Here is a 24845-nt window from a genome sequence, read left to right on the forward strand (position 1 = left end):
TAGTGTGGCAGGGATCATCCCAGTGAGTTTTTTTTGCAGATTTGAGGGGTTATTTTGGTTGTGGCAAGCAGGGCCACTAACTTAGAGATTGTACGCATGCTAGACAGGTTTACTAGAGATGCCTGACTTCAGGTACTGACTACTAGTACACCAGCTCCCATCCCTCGTCCCGCCCCTATTCAGGGCGCTTCATCTAGCACTGCTGGCGGTCATCGCCAGAACAGTTTCTATGACTTACCATCCTATCAAAAGTAAGAGGAATCTACTGATGTTGTTACTGGTATGCTCCGCATCTTTTGTTTTGATGTTTATGTGTTGTTGGACCCCGGGTCAAGTCTCTCCTATGTGACCTCACTTGTGGCTGTGAATTTCAAAATAAGTCCTGAAAAGATTCCTGAGCCTTTCCTAGTCTCCACACTAGTAGGGGAGTCAGTTGTCGCTAAACAAGTATATAGAGATTATCCTGTTATTGTTCTTCATAGAGTCATACTTGCGAATTTGATAGAGTTAGACATGGTGTATTTTGACCTTATTCTGGGTATGGATTGGCTTTATTCTTGTTATTCATCTATAGACTGTCGTACCGATGTGGTCAAGTTTTAGTCCCTGATGAGCCAATTTTTTAGTGGTCCAGGAGTTCGGTATCTCCCAAGAGCCATTTGATTTCCCACCTTAAAGCCAAAAAGCTAATATCCAAGGGATGCATCTATCACCTAGTTAGAGTCAAAGACACTAAGTTTGAGGCTCCAACTATTTAGTTAGTCGATACTGTTAATGAGTTTCCAAACATTTTTCTGGAAAATCTCCCAGGGATACCTTCTGATAGAGAGATAGAGTTCAGGATTGACCTTTTTCCCAACACTCATCCCATTTCTATTCCACCATACCGTATGGCACCTACTGAGCTTAAGGAGTTGAAAGAGAAACTCAAAGATCTTTTTGATAAAGGTTTCATAAGGCCCAGTATTTCTCCTTGGGGCACACCTATTTTATTCATGCGAAAGAAAGATGGTTCTTTGCATATATGCATTGACTATCGTCTGTTTAACAAGGTCACGGTAAAAAATAAATATCCTCTTTCGAGAATTGATTACTTATTTGACCAGTTGCATGGTCCAAGTTATTTCTCCAAGATAGACCTTAGATCCGGCTATCATCAACTTAAAGTGAGGGAATGTGATATTCCAAAGATAGACTTTCGAACCCGCTATGGTCACTTTGAGTTTCTAGTCATGTCTTTCGGGCTAACCAATGCCCTTACAGCTTTTATGGACCTCATGAATCGAGTGTTCAAGCAATATCTTGATATGGTTGTCATAGTATTGATAGATGACTTTCTTGTCTACTCCCGCAGTGAGCATAATCATGCAGATCACCTTAGAATTGTCTTGAAAACTTTTAGAGGTCACCAGTTGTTCGCTAAATTCCGTAAGTGTGAATTTTTGCTAAGGTCTGAAGCCTTTCTAGGTAATGTTGTTTCAGTCGAAGGTATTAGAGTTGATCCCCACAAGATAGATACTGTAAGAAATAGGCCTAGACCTATCTCCCCGTTTGACATTAGGAGTTTCTTAGGTATAGCTGGCTACTACTGCTATTTTGTTGAGGGTTTCTCTTCTATTAAATTTCCCATTATCTGGTTGACCCAAAAGAAAGTTAAGTTCCAGTGTTCAAATTCCTGTGAGAAGAGTTTTCAGGAGTTGAAGACTCGACTTACTTCAGCCCCTGTGGTGACTTTGCCTGATGGTAAAGATGGTTTTGTGGTGTATTATGATGCCTTTAGAATTGGTTTGGGTTGTGTTTTGTTGCAAAAAGGTAAGGTTATAGCTTATTCCTCTAGACTATTAAGCCGCATGAGAAGAATTACCCAACCTATGATCTTGAGTTAGCTGCTATGGTCTTTGCTTGAAAATCTGGAGACACTATCTTTATGGTTTTCATGTTGACGTGTTTACTGATCATAAGATCCTACAGTATGTGTTTACTCAGAGGGTGTTGAATCTTAGTTAGAGAAGGTAGTTGGAGTAGTTAAAAGACTATGATATGAGTGTGTTGTATCACCCGGGCAAGGCCAACGTAGTGGTAGATGCCCTTAGCAGATTGTCTATGGGTAGTGTTGCTTATGTAGAAAAAGGTAAGAAAGATTTAGCTCACGATGTCTGGCTAGATTGGGTGTTAGGTTGCTTGATTCAGCCGAGTGGAGTATGTTGGTGCAGAGTAGTTCCGAATCCTCTATAGTTTCAGAAGTGAAGGAGAAGCAGGGATCCTAGTTTGGTCAGACTCAAGGAGTCAATTAAAGGCCAAAAGGTAGAGGTTTTCTCCCAAGAGGGAAATGGTGTATTGAGATTGCAAGATAGATTGTGTGTTCTACGTGTTGATGAACTGAGGCAGAGGATTATGGCTGAAGTGTATGGTGAACGGTATTCTATTCATCTCGACACTACTAAGATGTACCGCAACTTGTGGGAAATCTATTGGTAGAATGGAATGAAGAAGGATATATCCAAGTTCGTAGTAAAGTGTTCAATGTGCCAACAGGTTAAGGTAGAGCACCAAAGACCTGGTGGTGTGATGCAAGTGTTTGGTATACCTACTTGGAAGTGGGAGGTGGTGAATATGGACTTCATAACCGGGTTGCCTCTTTGGCATCGTAATCATGATTCTATTTGGGTTGTTGTAGATAGGCTGACTAAGTTTGTGCATTTCTTGCTCGTGCACATGCCTTATACAGCTGAGGATTATGCTAGATTGTATATCCGGGAGTTAGTCAAGCTGCACAGAGTTCTCTCGTCTATTATTTCGGATAGGGACACTCAATTTACTTCTTAGTTTTAGAGGGTGTTCTAGCAGGGTCTTGGTACCTAAGTCCTTTTGAGTTTTGCTTTTCATCTGCAGACAGATGGTCAGGCTGAGAGGTCTATTCAGACCCTGGAAGATATGTTAAGGGCATGTGCTCTTGATTTTAAAGGTGGTTTGGATGAGCATTTTCCATTGATAGAGTTTAAAAATGACAATAGTTACCATGCTAGCATCGGGATGGCACCATTTGAGGCCTTGTATGGTAGGAGATGTAGATTACCCATAGGTTGGTTTCAAGTGGGTGAAGCTGCTGTGACTGGGCCTAATGCAGTGTTTGAAGCTTTAGAGAAAGCTAAGTTGATAAGAGAGAGGTTGAAGACCACTCAGAGTTGTCAAAAGTCTTATGCCAATTTGAGGAGAAGAGATTTTGAGTTTGAAGTTGGTGATTTGGTATACTTGAAGATTTCACCCATGAAAGGGGTGAAAAGGTTTGGTAAAAAAGGGAAGCTTAGTCCCCGTTATGTTGGCCCATATAGAGTCTTGATTTGTGTTGGTAAGGTGGCCTATGAGGTTGACTTGCCGGCAGAGTTGTCAGCTGTTCATCCTATTTTTCATGTCTCCATACTTAAGAAGCATCTTCGTGATTCTGTTGTAGCAGATCCTTCAGAGAATACCGATATTCAGAACAGTCTTTCCATCGATGAGATTCCTGTTGAGATCCTAGATTTTCAGATCCGTAGACTAAGGAACAAAGAAGTTCCCTTGGTCAATGTTTTGTGGTGGAACCAGTCTGTTGAGGGTGCTACTAGGGAGGCAGAAATAGACATGCGAGCCAACTACCCACACCTCTTTTCCGCAAGTTTAGATTAATCCGAAGGTATTATTCTTCCTTAGTTCAGCCCTTCTAATCTAAAGTTCAGCTATATGCATCTATCCTTGTATGAGTTCTTGCAATTTCCGAGGCATTCAAGAGTTTAGAGAGATTTTGAGCCCGTTTTAGCAACTTGCTTCAGCTATGTGTACTCAGTTTTTCCTGTGTTCTTAGTCTAACTAGCGATATTCAAGGACAAATACTTCCAAGGGGGAGATATTGTAAGACCCCACAAAAATTCCCTCGTAGAATGAGCCTTAGGGCGTGCCAAGTGAGGCATAATTCCGGCCCTAAAAAATTGAGAAGTGACTTCCTAGGTGAGTATCGTCTTAACCATATAGAATTTCCCTAATTTTTATTTTTTATCATATAGGAAATTTGATAAGCTTTCTGTCGATATAAGATTCATCCAAATTCGATACCCGGGTAAGAGTTTATGGCTAATTTAAGTCCTAGTCATAAAACAACGTCATTTTAGTGCTTGGAGCATCACAGAGAGGGTCTATTTGAAAAATTGTCAAATTCCAGTGGAACTCCGCGATAGTGGCGCGTCACGGAGGACCCCAATTTCTCAATAGTCAATTTCCAGTGGCCTAGCGTGATTGTGATGTGTCACACTGAAGTTCCAGGTCCCAACTAATGGGACAACGTGATGGCACCGCATCGCAATACCTACCAGATTCCCATTTGTCAATTTCCAGTGAGCCACCGCAATAGTGGCACGTCATGGTAGCCAATAAAATTGGGTTCCCAGTTAAATTTTTCAGCTTCGTACAAAAGTTAAAAAGGGTACTTTGGACTTTTCCAAGCCTCTTAAATCATGCAAACACCAAATTAAAGTCATTTACAAGTATTCTATGAAGTTTTTCTCAAGTTTTCTCTCAACAAAAACCCTAAGTATCCAAAACCTCTTCCAAGAATCTCAAGAATCCACCATAGATTTTCTAAATTGAGTAAAGATTCAAGGTTCCCAAGTCAAGGGCTTCAAGAACCCTCATTCAAGAGTACGAATAGAGTTCCAAAAGCGAGAGTTCATCCAAAGCTTCTAATTCTAGGTATGACGGGTTTTGAACAAGGGTAATTCTTTCACCCTTGTTCCTAAAGGCTTATTTAAAATACAACTCTCTGCAATTTATGAGATTTTACATGAAATTGAATTGGGTTTTTTCACCCATTGTTATTGGTTGCAAGTTTTTGATGTTTCCCTTGAATTGAGAGTCTAATGGCATGATTTTTACATGTTTTCTTGAGAAATTGCACTTGGGTCTATACCCTATGATTTTAATCCTTGAGAAGCTAATAGTTGAAATGTTTGAAACATTGAAGTATATGAGTATGTTGAGATTTTGAGATAAATTGCTGAAATTTCCAGATTTCTACATGAGATATAAATCTATATGCTATCTATTATGCTTTTGATGAGTTCTAACTTGAGATTGAATTATAGGTTATTAAGCCCTACTTGAGACTTGAGATTTTATGAACTATTATGCTATAAGCACCCAGGATTTGAGTATTCTGAGATTATTGAGAAATATTTTGACCTAATGGTCATTGAGTTTTGAAATCCACTCTACTACATGAGATTACAGATTTAATTATTGGGTTCTTATTGAACCATGAGATTATTCTAAAGTGGATTTTTATGACATGAGCGAGATAAAATAAAGGGATTAGTATTTAGCATCGAGTCGGGTAAGTTACCATAATTTTTTACCCCAGAACTACATGCCACCGTAGGTTGGGCCTAAGATCGAGATATTGGGCCCGAGGCTGAGATAAGTGATCACTGAGTTGAGGTTATACTTCCTGGATAGAGTATTACGCCTCTCCCCAATGTGAGATCTCTTCCTTAGGAGGACAAAACATTGGAATCCATATAGCTCACATGGTTTATGTCGGTTAAGAGAATCTCCCTTAAAACTAAAGCTTTGAGATAAGAAATTTTTCTTTAAAACTAAAATACTTTTCCTTGATATGACTATTTTTCCCTAAAGCTTGAAATGAGATATTTTCCTAAAGTGAATGAAAAACCTTCAAGTATGTTCCAATGTTATATAATTCTGAATTCTAAGTATTTGAGTTCAAAAGAGTTATGAGTTCTTGAGCATTAAAGAAGTTTTACTCTACATGAGACATATGCATGAGTTGAAAGTATTTCTTAAAGTTTCCTTTATCCTTGAGTAATGAGAATAAGAGAAGAGTACAAATTTCAAAGCTAAAAGTATAATGACTCACGAGATTGTGTTGTATGTTCTATTTTACATGATTCATGAGCTTTCCATTTTATACTTATTCAAGCCATGTGAGTCATTACCTATTACATACATGATTTGATTATAGAGTATAGATGTTGTTTTATATAAATGCATGCACCCCCACATACTTAGTACATTCTTAACTGCTGATCCATAAATATGTCTATGTGCTACATTGTCTTATAATGTAGGTTCAGGTGCTCAGTCCCAACCTCGTCAGTGATTTCTGAGTACCTCTATCTACATTCCTACAGTGGTGAGTCCTCATGGTTTGAGGACCTTTATTCAGACATCTCAATATTTTGAGAGACTATGCTGTTATTTACAGTTTATTTTGAGTCAGTTGGGAACCTGTCCCAATGGCTCTTTAGTTCATAGATTAGTAGAGGCTTTGTCAGACTAGTTATCAGATTGTGGTTGTGTTGAGGTTTCCAGTATTGTGGTCATTTGGACCGAGCATTTTCTCCGTATTTCCTTTCATATGATATGACTATGCTAGTGTTTGAATTATTTCATGTTGAAATGAGTGTTATTAGTAGAAACAGGCTCAAAGGATTAGCTTGGGCTACTTGTAGCCTTAAGCACCGTGTGATGTACCGGGAGGCGATTTCGGGTCGTTACACTCTAAGCCTAGGCTTCCAGAAGAGGACCGAAGAGGGGTTTGCAATTCATATACTAATCACAATCAACGTTGATGATAGTTCTCTCGGCTGAGGCATTTTATAAAATGATACATCTTCTTTTATAAAGAAATTCAAATTTCATTGTACTATCAGTTCCATGAAAATAAGTGATTAACTGATCTTCAACATATTTATATGTTAAAGTGTTTATTATTGCCCATATTCTTTTTATATTTTTTGAGATACATTGTGTATATATTTATTTGATTGAGCTTATTTTGTATGCGTAAACTAATAGATATGATCAGTGTTTTAGGTATAGACTTTGGTGAAGATTGAGCTTGATTTGAATGTCAATACTGAGTTTATGGATGATTGATGGAAGCAGGAGAAATATTAGGAAGTAAGATGAGTTTTAAAAGATTTGAAAATGCATCTACAATTCATGGGAAATAAAGCAAAGTGAAGAGACTAAACAATATTGAAAAACTGGAGTTTAAAACACAACTCCATGCCACAAATGCCGAGCCACGAGATAAGGGTGTGGATGGAGCCGATCAAAAATTAAATACAATAAGAGCGAGCCATGCCTACTGAGCCACATGATAAGGGCGTGGCATGGAAGGGTGTTTTCATTAAATTTTTCCCTTCTACTATAAATAGGACTCTTTTTTTATTTTATGGATCACTTTTTGAATGACTTGGGAGAGAGAAAACAAATGAGGGAGGCTCCAAAAAGGGGTTTTCTTCCTTACTTTAGTTTTTTTGTAGTCTTTACTTATGAATTCAATTATTTGTATTCTTTGTATAACTATGGGTGGCTGAACACCCTCTTGTATGACTATAGGTGGATAAGTACCCTCTTTCTAGGGTTGAGGCTACTAATAAGATTAGTTAGCATTCATTAAGTTGGTTTAACATTGATTAAATATTTGGTTGTTCATATGTTCTTGCTATTACAATTCTATTCACACGTGAACTTTGTAATATTCCTATATTTCTATTGTGTAATCGAAAAGAGAAACTTTATATTAGAATATGAAACATATAGAGAGGGGTTTTATATTTTAGATGAATTAAGTATAGGATTCATACTTAATTCATGGTTAGGATAGGAATATACCTAATTTTCCCCATTTGGTTCAAACACGGGATGAAATATAAATGTGTTTAAATTAATTCTTACATTCCTGCTCAACGATGTCATTATGGGGCTTATTTAAATAGGAGATTAGTACCCAGAACACCATAATCATGTTATAAACCCCGTGAATCAACAACCAAGATGGTTAACTTAACAACAAAGACTGTATAGATTTTTAGGATTGTTCTAATTTCCTCGACCTTGGATTTCTTCTTATTATTATTTCAAACAATTGATATTCTCATTATTATTTGTTGTTACTTTCAAGTTACCAAAATCCAAACTCTCTTTTGGCTGCAACTTGCACTTATCTAATCTCTTTAGTAACACTAAAATTGGATTTCTTGGTAAACACCAAGTCCTTGTAGGATCAGTATTCAGTTCAAAAGGGCTATTTTATTACTTGAACGACCAATTACACTTGTGTGTGTGGTGGACGCAATAAGGTTTTGACACCATTGCCAAAGACTTGAAAATTGATAACTTTCTAATTTTTTAGTTTTGACATTCTATTTTATAAGTACAGACATCTTGGTCTTAGCTACTAAACTTGCTGGTATAGGTATGAACCTCATGTTAGTGGGAAGTAAGAGGGAATTATTTGAACTAAATCTCGAACATGAGTGACACTTGCATCAGTTGAGCAGAGAAATAACACTTCTCTATTCCATTCCGCAAGTTCAATAAAGCAAAGCCATTCATATAGTCATGGATAAAGAACAACAAGCCTATAGGATAGCATGCCAAGTGGCAATCCCACTCTCGAACAATGTTACCTTGTCCATCCACAGATTGGAACCTGGGTAGATTTGATCTTAAGTTGAATGTGGTGCAATTATTGCACAATAGTAGGTAGTTCATAAGCTTGTCACATGGGAATCCACAGGTTCATTTACATAAGTTCTTAGAGATTAGTGATACTTTTATTCTCACTGAAGTCTCTGCAGACTATGTGAGGCTCATATTTTTCCAATCTTGTAATTGGGGAAGTTAAAGAAATAGTTCAATGCAGAACCTTTAAATTTAGTCAAAGCTTGAGATGATTTGGCAAAAAAGTTCATCATCTGATTCTTTCCTTTTGGCAAACTACAAGGTTGAGGAGTGAGATCCCGAGTTTAAATAAAAATCCAAATGAGAATCTCTATCATGCATGGGAGATATTCAAGTCTATTCTTAAGGATTGTACGCATCACTAATCGACCAACAAGTTATTAGCTTATACTTTTGTTGAAGGTCTTAACCATAACACAAAAATTTTACTAGATTAGCTGTATGTTGTGAGACCCCGTAAAACTCAATCATTTTATTTTAACTCTCCCAAGTGTGTAATGTCAATTTTTAACTTGAATTATGCTTAGAGATGTTAAAAAGTTAATTTGGGAAAGTTTCAAATTTTTTGAAAGGGGTTCGGGGTCATTTTGAGACCCCGAGGCAGTAAGCCTCTGTGATAAGGCCATGTCATGGAGGTTAACCTCCATGATATTGGCATGGAATGGAGGCTAACCTCCATGACATGGCATGCCACACTATTTTTTTAAATTTGTCCAATTTTTTTTCACTTGGGGTGAGGGGCATTTGGTCTTTTTACCCCTTGTACGACCTTATAACACAAATAAACCCATTCCCTTTAGTTTTCAAAGATCAAATCATCCTCTTTCTCTCTTAAACTTAAAACATAAAAACATTCAAGGGTTTTATAGTGAATTTATCATTCGGGCTCCAAATATTGAATTGTCTTCAATTTCTTGTAGGTTACAGGCATGTTTCTTTTCCTTAAAAATTAATTTCACATTGTGGCATTAAAATTAAAATGGATTTTCATGTGATGTAATTGTGGATTTTGAAATTGGATTGAGTGGTTTTGGTTGTTACTGTTTAAATTACTTTTCTCAAGTTTTAAGTTAATTATTCACGCTTTGAATTGATATTTTTGAGATTGAATTGGTGCATTGTTTAAATGATTAGGGTGGGGGCTATGGTTTTCCCCAAATTGGATGTTTTTTTTCTTAAAATTAACATTAACCTTAACCCACTTTATAATCTTGGTTTTAAATATGGATAATTGCATGGCTTAACTTATTTTGAACCCATTATATTACATTAAAGGATAAATGGCTCTGAATATAGTTTTGGATGGTCCCTATTTTTTTTATTTTAAATGGAATTTAAGAGTCTAATTTTGTTGTGTGAATTGATTTTTTATAATTAAATAAGCTTGCAAGCATAATGGTATGACGATACCAAGTGGTAAATGTCTTAATAAAGACTCCTGGGTTAATGTATTGGTTTTTGTGCAAATTGTTTTGATGTAAGCTTAAAGGAAATTGTGTATCTCACTATGAAGGTGTAAGTCCCAGGGGGACAAACACCAAAATCCACATTTGCCGGCATTAGGGGTCTATATGACCGTGTGCTTAATGCATACTTGGTATATGTATATTTTGGGATAGCTATTGCATTGATGGCTTTAGTTTTTCCTTAATTTTTCCACTGTATATATGTCTAACACGCACTAGGGCCCTTTCAACAAGGGAATATGAACCCATATATCCCATGGGCACCTACAGAATAGATCAAACTACACAGTTCATGTTAAATTTATAAATTGTAACGCCCTGAAATCTAGTTCCTGGGGCACCACATGGCGCTCCGAACTATAAGTAGTCCTGAGCTAACCCTGGCTGCTTTCTACTAAGTCTGGATCTCAACATAGGAAAAATATGAATATGAAATCATAATAATGCGGAAAATCTTCTCTGAAATATGCTAGAAGTCTTGGTAAAACAATACTGAAAAATTTAAATTCTGAATCTAATGTCTAAAACTAAATCTAGTAGTCCAACAAGACTCTACTATCAGAATCTAAAGAGTCACTGGGACAGGCCCTTAATTGACTCAAACTATCTGAAATGAATAAAGGAACATCTACTAATAAATTGAAAGTATGAATAACTAAGTTCCCGAACTACGAGGACTCACCAACTGTAGGGATATAGATGAAATGCTCGGGAATCAGTCACGCTGCCGAGACTAAGCACCTGAACCTACATTATGAGATAATGTAGCACATAGACATATATGTAGATCAGTACTTTGTGGATGTACTGAGTATATGGGGGTGCATGCAATAAGTAAGCAATATCATCACAGTTTATAAAATAATGCATGCTAAATGTAAATGACTCACATCGGCTTGAGTAATCCGAAATCTGAAGATCATAAATCATTAATGATAAAACATATAACGTAAATCTAGTGAGCCATTGCACTTAGTTCTGAGATCTATAAAATACTTTATCTTAAAGCTTAAGAATCTTAAAACCATAACTTCTAAAACATATGCTTTTATCTTAAAGCTTTAAATCAATAGACTATTGAAGAGTAGGGACATCTTTTGGGAGTTTTTTTCTAATCGACATACACCATGTGAGCATCCATTGAGTCCTACATCTGGCCCCCGTTAGGTAGGGTTATTTTACCCTTGCCATCGGAATAGAACTTCTATCTTAGTGATCATAATTTGTGCCATCCACGTAGAAGTGGGAATAAATTTGAATCCTACATTGGCACGTAGTTCTGGGGTCTGAAATCATGGTAACCTACCCATATCAGTGCTAAATACTACTCCCATTCTTATGCTCAAAGTCTTAAGAAATCCACTTCAAAAATAGCACCAGGGTTTACAAGAAAACCAATTATGCTTTTCTTTCTTTAAATCTTAAGTTATCTGAACAAAGTGGATTCTTATCTTAGCTTAGGACCAAAAGGTCAAATCTTTGTCATAATCTATGAGTAATATTATTTGAGGATGCTCATAGTACACATAATCTTGAAATAACAATCTTAAATTGGGGCTTAATGACCCATGCATCAATCTCACGTTAAAACATCTAAACATTCATGCTTGATAATGTAAACACTTATAATTCATTATAAAATCTAGAAATTACTGCACAATGTACAGAAATATGAATAAAGTCATGTAATTCAACTTCTAAATCATGGAAAATCTCACAATCTTGAAAATAGTGATACTGGGTATAAATCCTAACTTAAATTTCATGAAAAATCTCATAAATTGCAATAAATTTGTAATTAAAATAAATTTTAAGGCACAAGGATAAAAGAATTATCCTTGTTCAAACCCTATATACCTTAATTTGATGATCTTGATGCTAGAACTTGAGTCTTTGATCTTTATTAATGTTTTGGAGATGACTTCTTAGAGTTCTTGAATTGGGAATTCTCAATATTGAAGAGTTTTGGAGAATTAATGGACAAATTTTGGATTTCTTAGGGAGGAATTATGAGCCTTAAGGTTTTGTTTAAGAGAGAATGATGAATAAAGCATAAAGTGCTCTCCAATATGATTAATCTTTTGTTTTTGGACGGATTGGGGGTTGGATATTTACCAAAATACCCCCTTTAAAATTTTATATGAACTTGGAAAACGTTCATTTTTCGATCTGGGTGGCCACCGCGATGCACCATAATCGTGGTGGCTCACTGGAAATCGATGAATAAAAACTGGGCAGACTCTGCGACATAGAGACATAGCGGTGCCCCTTTGGAATGCCATTTTGGTACATGAAAATGCCTTAATAAATGACTCCTGGGTTAATTGATTTGTTTATGTGCAAATTGCTTTAATATGGACTTAAAGGGAATTGTGTCGCTCACCATGAAGGTGTAAGTCTCGGGATCACAAATACGAAAAACCACATTTGCTGGCATTCTATATGACCATGTGATTGATGCACTATATATATATATATATATATATATATATATATATATATATATATTGGGATGACTATTACTTGTGGCTTTAGATTTCCCTCAATTTTTCCTTAATTCATGTGGCTAACTTGCACTGGGGCCCATTCAGTAGGGGGAGCTGAACCTATATAGCCCATCGGTTCCTTTAGGGTAGATCGAGCTATGCAATTCAAGTTTTAAATTCTAAAGTTCATGACTATTTACCTTATCCCGGTTTCCTATATATGTATATATGAATGTATGCATGTGGTTTTGACTGATTTTGGACATGTCATTGTTTTATCACTTTCCCTGAGTTGTGTGGCAGTGCTTATCCCACTGATTGTCCTAGGATGCTTCACATGATTTAGGGTTTGAAGACTTTTCAGTTGCTTCTATGCAACATTAGGTAGTTGAGCACGTCTTTTGAGTTGCTGTGAAGTGGTGTGCCTCCATCCCTTGAAAGGCCTTGTCTTTTCATTATTCTTTCTTTTTTGGCTTAGTACTATTGGATTCATTTCTTTGGTCATAGTCGGGGGCATGTTCGACTTAGTTTCTATTTTTGTTTTAGAGGCTATTGTGGACAAGTGTGGGTTGGTTGTTGTTTTGACTCTTAGTTTTCATTTGAGTTATTTGATTATCTTTTATTACTATCTTGATTCGATTCTGCTTTATTGTTAATATAATTCTTTTGAGGTTAGGCTATGGTGGTATTCTCTGCTCCATGGTAGGCTTGAGATACCCGTCATGACTAGGCCCTGGTTTGGGTCATAACACATATGGTCAAGTATTGGAGAAAATTTATGATGAGTTGTACACTCTTCTTAAATAAATTACACAAGGTAATGCCAAATGGTAGGGTTATGTATCCATAAGTGTGGTAAAGAAGCCTACAGGTATGATCTAGTGGATAGCGTCATAACATTGGCTGCACAATTGGCTTTTTTTTTTTGGAACTAGATGATGATATAGTTTACTAAGTTTAGTGTGAATCAACCTCATGCTCAAGTTAATAAAATTTAGTAGTCTCTAACTTTGTGTGAAATTTGTGGAGGTTGTGTTCACTCTGTATAACTTATGTGGAACAAACCCCTAGTCAATAAATTTTATGGGCTATGCACAAAAGAAAAATCAAAATTACAGTAAAGTCTGCAACCACAATTGGCAAAGTCAGTCTAACTACTCATGGGACAATAATCAGGGTCACACAGTAGTTTCACCAATAATAGGGTAATAAAATCAATATTCATAGTAGCAACATAAATGACACTTTCAAGAGGATCCTGGTCAAACAAGAACAAATGGCTGCTGAAATAAAAATTAGTAACTAGCTTAAAAAATTTTGGAGACACGATTAGGCCAGTTGGCTCAAGCACAAAACACAAGACCTTAAATGAGGTTTGTCTAGTGATATAGGGAATTTCCATGAACCGAGGCTGCTCCCTAGTTGTAACACAGCGCTTAAGGCCATAAGTGACCCTAAGCTAACCCATGATTACTGTGAGCACTGAATAAAATAAAAATACAAGCATCATATATGGAAGCTAAACTGATAAAAACTTTGTCAAGATGAGATACTTAAATAATACCCACGTGTCTGAAACTACTAATAAAACTTAAAACAAGTCTGAACATCTAAAGTCCTCTAAAACATTAGGAGTTGATGGGACAAACCCCTAACTAACTCTGATTGACTCAGATCAAAGAGATACTGAAAATAATGGTAAATAACCTATACTTGGTGGGTGAGGACTCAGCATGACTGCTGCTGAGTAGTGCTGAACTGACTAAGGGAGATCGAGGAATAGAGCATCCGAACCAATGTTATAAGACACCATATCAAAAAACAGAGCACACGATCAGTACTTCGAATGTACTGGTACATGAGATAAGTACTAACTTAAAGGTATATACATATTGATCCTGAATGCATGTACATGTAAACAAATGCAAGACCAAGTGAAGCATGTACTAAATGATCTGTAAAACTGACTGACTAAATAACTGATAGACTGAACACTTGATCAAGCAAACCTGAGCTAATATAATCTAAGTATTGAACTGAAACTATAGAAAGTATCATGTAACCAACATGCCCTAATTTGAGCTAATAAGGGTTCAACCTGTAACCTCAGTTGGAAGGGTGTCAATACCTTGCCATGGGTATTAACACTAGCTATGTAGATCTACTAATATGATATCCCGAAAGACTAGGGTGTTAGTCCTCTACTGGAGGGTAACCCCTAAGAGAGTGTTAGTCCGATACTGGTGAGTTACATCTCAAAACCTGTGCTGGCTATGTAGTTCTGGAACTTAAGGACTGCTACTATAGGTCTAAGTCCTCTACTGGAGGGTGAGCCTTCATCCTAGGTTCACTCGGTGCTAAATACTACTCCTAACTAACCTAACACTGGTACTGACTAAAGTTAATTGGACTCATAAGTGATAATTACTCATCATGAATATGATAATCTGAATATGATAATAAAATCATGATCTGACTGACTTGTTGCTTGAAATTGGAAATATGTATAAATATATAGGTATCGAGTGTTCATAACCCTCCAACACTGAATAATACTTGAAATAAAATAACATTATTTGAAACACTGTAAGGAAGTTCATGATTCAGAGACCCAAAACATAGAATATAACACCAAACTGATGAAATCCGTGATTGATTATGAGTATGGGAATATGTTAAACTTATGAGCATAAAATTCTCACGCAGTTTATTTTATAAATTGGTAAATTGACATGGTATCAACTAAAATGACATGGGTGATTGAGATTATAGAGCATGTAAGGACATAATTCACATGGGAAACACTTTATCATGACTTGTATTCAAAACTATTAGGAGAAAATTGAGTAATTTTATACTTAACACTGAAATTTCACAAAAAGAGGAAAAACATTTATGCTAGAAAATAAGGGATTTCTTGGGACTTAATGGGTGGATGGAAACCATTGATAAATATCCCACATACCCGAGTTACTTGATTTCTTGAAGAAAACTTGGAATTGGGACCTTGGATGGTTGAATTCTTGGAATAAACTTTCAATTTTATTGTTCTGGGTAAAAGGGAATGATTTTTTGACATTAACTAATGAGGACTGGGGTAAATAATGCACATCTTATCTTTTAAATAGTGAAATGGCCATTTAGGGAGAGGGTGAAAACCCCAAAATTCCCCTTTTCCCTTTAATGAAGCTGCTGGATTTACACAACCTTCGTGGTACGAGGCTATCACAGAGGCTAGCCTCTGTGGCATGCTGCATATCACAGAGGCTAGGCTCCTTGATACGCTTTAGATCGCGGAAAATATCCTCTGTGACACATTGAAATTGCAGAGGCTTACTACCTTTGTGGACCAAAAACACCTCGAACCTCTTTAAAAAATTCTAAAACTCTCCCGGATGTCACTTTTGACATCCCTAATCATATTTTAACTCATAAATCAACGTTTCAAATAAGAAAAGGCCAAAAAATAAATTTTTCAAAATATTGGGGTCATGAAAAGGCCATATCACTTGTACTAAGTGTAAATTAAATGTCTTTGGGATTTTTAAACATGTGACGAATAGCTGGAAACTCGCCTAAAATCTTGCGGGGTATTATAATATCTCCCCTATAGGATCATTCATCCCTGAATAAAACTGCCTGAGTTAAGATATTGGAAAATATTAGATCATGCACCAAATACTTATAAGCTAAATCATGGTTAAATAACTGAATCTGAAATATGATGCATGGACTGAACTGAATTCATGAATACATGTTATGACATGAGGATGGTTGAATAGAAGAGATAGGAAATGAGAGAATCTATTTAAGGGAAACCAATACGTCAAGCTGAATTTGAATTTGCGGAGAAAAGATAGGGGGTACTTGTATCGCATATCTGCTTCTGCTTCCCAAGTAGCTCACTCAACAAACTGATTTCTCCATAGAACCTTAACTTAGGGGACTTCTTTATTTCTTAACCTACCAATTTGACGATCAAGGATCTCAACTGGGACTTCTTCGTAGGAATGGCTATTTCACATCCACACGATCTAAAGGAATGATAAAAGATATGTGATTCATTAGAAAGTGTAAGCAGTCGCTGTCAAATATAGAACCCAACTGGGCTGGGTGTCGAATCCCATAGGGAATACTGTGTTCACTAAGTAGCGTGGTTATTATTAGACTGTTGATCAAGGGTTCTATAATAAAGTGGGGCTTTTGATTTATCAATTGTATTCAAATGCTTATCATAGAAAATAATCCAACTGTCGATGGTATTGTAAATAGTAATTCAGTAAGAATAGTCAAACTAGAGTTATGGTTATCAAGATGCTTAAGCAGCTAGGGTTGTGAACAATTTTGAATTTCCAATGAACAATTCTAATTACAAGAGTAATTGAATTATATGGTTTACCCCTTAGTTTCTCAACCTAAATAAGTAGCTTATCCCTTAATTCTTTCAAACTTCAGGAACATAGTATTAATTCAACTATATTTTCACATGGGTTTATTAGGTTAAGGCATGTACCCTTTATTCAAAGGTTAAAGACCTTAGATTTATGAAGAAGGTCTTTTCCAGGCTACTAATAAGATATCAGGCTAGGTTAGGAAGGAATTTTGGGTAAAATTGACTAAATACTAGGCTTTAACTCTCTTTGCCTTCAAATTCTTCCTACTAAGTCCGTTGCTTTGCTAGCTTAATTACCCTTTTATCTCTCATTAATACTTTACCACAATAACCCTTATATATATATACACACACACATACACAAGCATTATCCACCTTCAATTTAGGCTGATGCAATAAGTCAAGGTACACATTGTCTTGAATAGACTAGGGCCAAATGCTCAAATATAAATTCTAGACTGACTTTCCATTAGACAGTTAACAACCCTACAATATCCACCCTCAACTTAGGTGTTTTGCCTAAGTGTAGGTATATATTTCCCACTATTGGTCCAGGGCACGAGCTAGGTCTCAACAACTTAAAGAGAGTTAACTAGAATGCTTGGAGATGAAGAAAAATTAACAAAGGCTCAAAGAAGGGTTCAAAAATGGAAAATTATTTTTGGTAGGGTTAATTACTTTAGCTAAGTGGACTAAAAGCACAAGGTGGCCTTCCATCCCTTCTTATCTTATCAACTACAAAACAATATCAATTGAACCATCCAATATCTAGGTACTATACTATGTAAGAACTAACATAAATACTCGCACACACAACGGCAATTGAGTTAAATTCATTCTACTATTCTTAAGATTTGCATCACATGTAGTGTATTTACAGGTTAATGCTAACTACAGATTCACTAACAGTTGATCACATATCCTAGGAGACAAAAGTAAATAGTCATATGGAAAGCTTAATGCCAACATCATTCATCATCCGTATTCACAACAAGATACTAACACAAATAAAACTTTTATTTAACAGACCAACATTAAGAACATAACAAGACTTAAAAGGAAGAAAAATGCAAACCTAAAGATAAACCTAGAAAAGAAAACTGCAACTGCAAACTTAACATGATCCTAGACATGCTGATTCTCCTAGATAGGATATGGTAGGGTCAAGAATATCAGCAAAACAACCCCTCATGGTACAAGTACACCACCCTCTACAGAAAAATATATGCATTGTCCTTAAAGCATTAAATTAAAGTACAAAGGAGTGGGTATACTTATATTTCCTCTTATTCATCTGAGGAATCTGTGAAGTGTGGTGAGGCTCCTGCATCCTCACCTGGTGCAATATTATCCCCTATGGTGGTAGGGGCACTCAAAACCTCACCCTCCAGAATCGGAGGAATCATCTCTCGAACTAAGCTTGAACTTTGCCCCCTTGCTGGGGAAGCATTACTAGATACTCCTGCTACTGTATCTTTTTCTTTCTATTTTCTTCATCTTTTCTTTATTTCTTTCGAGCTCTCCTCAGATTGTGCTATTCTTGTTGTTCCGGTGTCATTACTATTCTCTTTCTTCTCCTTTTAGCTTTTTTTGCAGCTCGCTCATCCATGTGTTGCTTTCCTTTGTCTTTATATGTATTCCTATTAGGTCCATACTACCTTTCATCACATCATCACTCACTACAAAGGCTGGGTTAAAAACTGTCTGTTGTGGCTGCCTTTCCGTTAACTCTGCTCTATAAGCCTTCGCGTGCTCAAATTTAGCCATGAGCTTGGCAAGATCAGGGAGGGACAATGCATTGAGACTTTTATTGATGTGGTGCTAAATGTTGTCCATCTTAGTCTAAATAGTTTGGAATGGACGAATTGCCTTAGCTACAATTTCGTCAACAAAAGGCTTGAATTCAGACGCCCATTTATCTAACTATTTCTGAAACCTCTTTACAGCTTCACTGATATGGAAATATTTTACTACGTTAACTTGTATTCAACAAAGTCTGCTCCATCCATAGATGGTGCAGAACCCGACCCTATAGATTTACTTGGAGGTACGTACTCAGGTGGCATATAAGTGAAGATGGGAAAAGGCATACCTACAGGAATTTTAGTAGCATTGGGAGTTAGTGTAGATTGAGTCTGGTAAGCAGGAGTCTTGGTGACACACATATCAAATTTTGAATCATCTTTCAGCTTCTCAATGTTTTGTCTATGTGTATCTTGGACTGCATTATCAACTTCATGAATCAGAGGCACACCTGCTTGCCTACACAACTCTGTGATCAAGCATGAGATCGGCAATGCACTAGCGGTTTTATGTACCCTTACAAACATCTCATCTGCAATAATCTGGCCGAAGTTAATCTGTAGCCCTGCAACAAAACTGGCCACCAATACAACTCTGTGCTTGTCCAGCAGTATCCTTAAATGAACAATAACCTACCAAAACTTAGACTTGAAGCTAATGGAATATTTTCCAATGCGCTCACGTGGATTGGTCACCCAAGAGGGGTTACTATCATCTGTCATTAATGTAGCCACCCAAGGCCTTTGAGTCAATGCAGTTCTTAACCTATACTTAAGATCAGGCATAGCGGGTGGAGCTTCGTACTCTGGACCAAATAGTATCCTATTGATTGTTCGGGCTAAAATATCGACATTGACTCCTCAGACATGTACTGACTCTCTATTCGGCGAGTTTGCAACTGACGACCCCATTGGATAGTACTTCTCTACTAATACCAGCTAATTAGCAAATAATTCTCTTACCCAATTTGGTTGATACGATCCTAGTGGCCTACTCATCCATGCTAGTTCATCTCATTAAAATGACGTTCCAACTATGGATATTCATGTAACTCCGTTGTCACTATCTGATGTTCCTTAGCAAATGGCCTTTTGATCCCTCTTGCTGTAGGTGTCAATCCATCATAGAATTTTGTAATTTCTTCCTTTATCTTTCATCTAATTGCCTTCCGAACTTGAGGATATTTACGCTTGATAACATTATCATCCTCAGGTTCATTATCTACATCAGTTGCTTCTATTTGCTCTTCCATATTAGCCGCTTTAGCTTCAACCTCAGTAGGCTCGGGTTGAGTTGTAGCAACCATTACCTCACTAGGATTGAGCTAGTACTGCTATTGCTGTTGTCGCTCTTCTCTTTAGACTGGGAAAGTATGGAAGTTTCCCTTTCACGTTGCCTATTATTGTAAGCGAGTGTAGGTTCTCCTCTACCACTTTGAGATCTTCCTACTCTGTTTGTTGGATGTTTGTGAGCCATAATACCTAAAAAAAAGTAAGTAATTAGTTTACAATACAAAACTTGTCTAAACAGTGAAAACATTGACTTGATGGCCACATTGGTGGTCCGTCAGGTAACTGGCGGTCTACCAGTTAGGCCGTCAGGTCTTATCTAGAAGACCTATTATCTTTTAGAGCTTTACGATGACCAAAGTGGTAGTTCTTCAGGTTTTTGGTGGTCAACCATTTGGGTCGTTGCATCTTATCCAGTAGGTGTTATTTTTGGGGTCCTTGCGACAGTCTATATGGTGGTACGTCGTAAAACTGGCGGTCCACCATTTTGACCGTCACTCCCCCTTCTCCAGATTAAGCTTTTAGTTTGGCATTTTGTCGAACATTTAGTATATCATCCCAATTTTTTAGCCAAAATTGCCACCAAGTTCACATTTATGCACAAATATCTCACTTTTAAACGTATGCGTTACATCAAACTTCACCCAACAATGTATATTAAGGTTCTGGACTCAAAGCAACTCAAAGAAAAAAAACAACATGGAATTTCAAAAATGAACCACTAATTCATTTTATTCTTTTGAAATTCAAAAGGAGAAGTATAGGGTTGTGCTCATACCTTAGTTCTACAGTAGCTTCTTTGTTTCTTTCTTGAGTGCACTTTATGAAACAAACTAAGCTTAAAACTTTAGTAATTGCTCTCAAGATTTTTTGTGATGAAGATAAAGAAAAGAGATGGTTTGCTTAAATTGGAAAAAAAAGAAGGAGATGGAGAGTCCTAGGAAGAGCAAATGCCTTCAGATTCTTTGAATCCAAAGGGATTTGGTCAGTTGAAAAGGTTACAACATATGTAACCGCTCTTTTTACCTCTTTAAAATCATTTGGGTCAAGTACGGGTCACTTAAATAAACATCAATTTTAACCTGACCCAACCCGGGACTATGGAAACAACAATGGCTGCACCAATGGTCCATCAGACATGCGGCAGACCACTAGTTTGGCTGTCGTATATTACCAGAACATGGCCAATCAACTTAATTGCAATGATTAATATGGTGGTCCACCAAATTTGTAATGGTCCACCACTTTGGTCGTCGTGCCTTATGAGAACATGGGCAAGTTGGATTAATTTCGACAGTCAATATGGTGGTCCACCAAACAGTGATGGTCTACCAATTTCACCATCACTTTTATTCCAATGACTCAAATTTTCAGCATCTTTACGATGGAGGAAATAGTGGTCTGTTAGGTAACTGTTGGTCTACTAATTCGACCTTTACTTTTGTTCCAGTGACTTAGATTTTTAGCGTCTGATTGACGGAGCAAATGGTGGTCCGTCAGGTAACTGGTGGTCCACCAATTTGGTTGTGAACCCTTTTTTCAGCAGTATTACTCCTTATTTTGCTGTATTTTCAATCCTGCACACTTCAAAACCACATAAAAAATTCTCTAAAATAACAAAATAACTTAATTAATGCTATACAACAACACACAGTGTGTTGCCTCCCACTAGCGCCTGATTTATCATCGTGACATAACTCAGTTATCTTCATTACTCAGACTTTATTGTGATAGATATTAGCAACACTATTTATCGAGTTTATTGAACCGATATACAGTTTCACATACTACCCAGTAACCTTGAAGACACTTCCGTCTTCATTTTCAAGTTCCACTACTCCAGATGAGTAGACTTGATTGACTTTGAATGGGCTAGACCATTTGGATTTGAGCTTACTTGGTAAAAGCTTGAGTCTGGAGTTGAACAGGAGCACCAAGCCCCCTTTCTGAAAATCTCTCTTTTCAATTGTGTGGTTATGGTACTTCTTCATTCTTTCTTTGTATAAGTCAGCTCTTTCATAAGCTTCGAGACAAAACTCATCTATATCATTTAGCTACCCCAGTCTTATATCCGCTGCCTCCATCCAGTTTAGATTAAGCCACTTTAATTCCCATAATTCTTTATATTCTAGCTTAATCGACAAATGGCATGCCTTTTCATACACCAATTGGTATGGTGACATGCCAATCGGTGTCTTGAAAGCTGTTCTATATGCCCATAAGGCATCGTCTAGCTTCCTAGACCAATCTTTCTTGCTAGCATTTACGCTCTTGGAAAGGCTGGTTTTGATCTCCCGATTAGAGATTTCCACCTACACACTGGTCTGTGGGTGGTATGGGGTAGCCACCTTATGCTGCTTTACTCTATATTTTGCCAAGGCGGCTCTGAACATCTTATTGCAAAAGTGTGATCCTCCATCGCTTATGATGGCCTGTGGTACTCCAAAGTGAGAGAATATATTTCTTCTTAAGAATGCAATAACTTGCTTTCCTTCATTATCCGCTAGAGCCACTGCCTCAACCCATTTTGACATGTATTTAACCGTAACTAATATGTACTTCATCTCGAATGAGCTCACAAAGGGACCAATGAAATAAATGCCCCAGACATCAAATAATTCTACCTCAGTATTTTAGACATTGTCATTTCATTGTGCTTTGAGATGGACCCTTGCCTTTGACATTGGTCATATCACTTCATAAACTCGTAGGTATCTTTGAAAAAGGAGGGCCAATAGAAGCGGCTTTGAAGCACTTTTCTTGCAGTCCGATCACCTGCATGGTGAGTTCTAGCTGGGGAAGCATGACTCGCTTCTAGTATACGCAACATATCTAGTTCTGGGATGCATCACCTAATAATGCCATCCGCACACCGCCGAAACAGATACGGCTTATCCCAGAAATAATATGTCACATCATGGAGAAACTTTTCTTTTGATGAAAGGAAAGATTCTTCGACATCACTTCAATTACCACATAGTTTGCGAAGTCAGTATACCAAGGTACTTTTTCGAGCACTGCAACTAATATTTTCTCATCTGGAAAGGAATCATCAATATCTAGCTCCTCCTTGACTGCTTGTTCGCCTTCGAATCTGGATAAGTCGTTTGCTACCTGATTCTCACATCCTTTTCCATCTTTGACTTCAAAGTCAAATTCTTGAAGTAGAAATACCCACTGGATCAACCTTGGCTTAGTGTCCTTCTTCGCCATTAAGTACCTCAAGGCAGAGTGGTCAGTGTGCACCACTACCTTGGTACCTAACAAATAAGCCTGGAACTTCTCAAAAGCATAAACAACTGCTAGAAGTTCCTGCTCAGTCATGGTATAATTCTTTTAGTCCCTATTCAAGGCCTTTCTTGCATAATATATTGGATGGAACACTTTCTCTTTATTTTGGTAAAGAATAGGTCCAAGTGCCACTCCACTGGCATCACACATAATCTCGAACGGTTTTTCTAGTCAGGAGCAACTATAATTGGAGCCTCCACCAGTTTTGACTTAAGGCATTCAAAAGCATTTCTGTAGTCATCATCAAAAGAAAACTTAGCCTCCTTCTCCAAAAGTTTGCAAAGTAGGTTTGCAATCTTTGAGAAATCCTTTATGAATCTGCGGTAGAACCCTACATGACCGAGAAAGCTATGTACCCCTCTGATTGAAATAGGGGGAGGTAGTATCTCAATCACTTCAACCTTGCCTTATCAACATCAATGCCTTTAGACGGAATTTTATGACTAAGAACAATGCCTTCCTTTACCATGAAGTGGCATTTTTCCAAATTATGGACAAGGTTAAACTCTTCACACTGCTGCAATGCTCGACTAAGATTCAGCAAGCAAAGCTCAAAAGAATCACCGACCACCGAAAAATTATCCATAAGCACCTCCAATGTGTCTTCAACCATATCATAAAATATAGACATTATGCACCACTAAAAAGTGGTGGGAGTATTACACAAACTGAAAGGCATCTATTTAAAAGAAAATGTACCATATGGGCACGTGAATGTCATCTTTTCCTGATCTTTAGGAGCAATAGAAATCTGGTTGTAACCAGAATACCCATCTTAGAAATAATACCAACCTCTTCCCGGTAGCTGATCAAGCATCTGATCCATGAAAGGAATTGGGAAGTGGTCCTTCAATATCCACGAGTTGAGTTTTCTGTAATCCATAAACACCCTCTACCCAGTAATAGGCCTGAGTGGAATCAACTCATTCTTCTCATTAGCTACAACTGTCATACCCTCTTTATTGGGCACACACTAAACAAGACTCACCCACTTACTAGCTGAGATGGGATATACCACTCCCACATCAAGACACTTGATGATTTCTTTCTTCACCACCTCTTGCATAGGTGGGTTTAGATGACGCTGATGCTCAATAGTTAGAACACAATCCTTCTCAAGATGAATCTTATGTGTATATATACCAGGAGGGATACTGATGATGTCTGCAATCATCCAACCAATAGCCCTCTTATATCTCTTAAGAATAGAGATGAGAGCTTCCACCTGTTGCTCACCTAGATAAGTAGCAATAATCATAGGTAGAGTATTCCCACTGCCTAGGAACACGTACCTTAAATGACCGGGTAACTCCTTCTACTCCAAGGTAGGTGGCTCTTCTATAAAAGGCTTAATAGGTGGAATTGGATGATTTTTCAAGTCCAAATCCAACTTCTTAGGTGCATATGAATAAGAACCCATGCCCATTAAGAAACACACCATCTTCTCATAATATCCAATACCGTCATGATCAAATTTCATCAATACAGTAGCTAAAGTCTCCACAACAAATTTTTATTCTATAGGCACTTCCTGCTCCACCTCATAATAAACATCCACAATAGAAAATACACTCGTATCTTTATGCTATTTCAT

Source organism: Capsicum annuum, chromosome 4 (assembly GCF_002878395.1).
Source record: "Capsicum annuum cultivar UCD-10X-F1 chromosome 4, UCD10Xv1.1, whole genome shotgun sequence".
Lineage (NCBI taxonomy): Eukaryota > Viridiplantae > Streptophyta > Magnoliopsida > Solanales > Solanaceae > Capsicum > Capsicum annuum.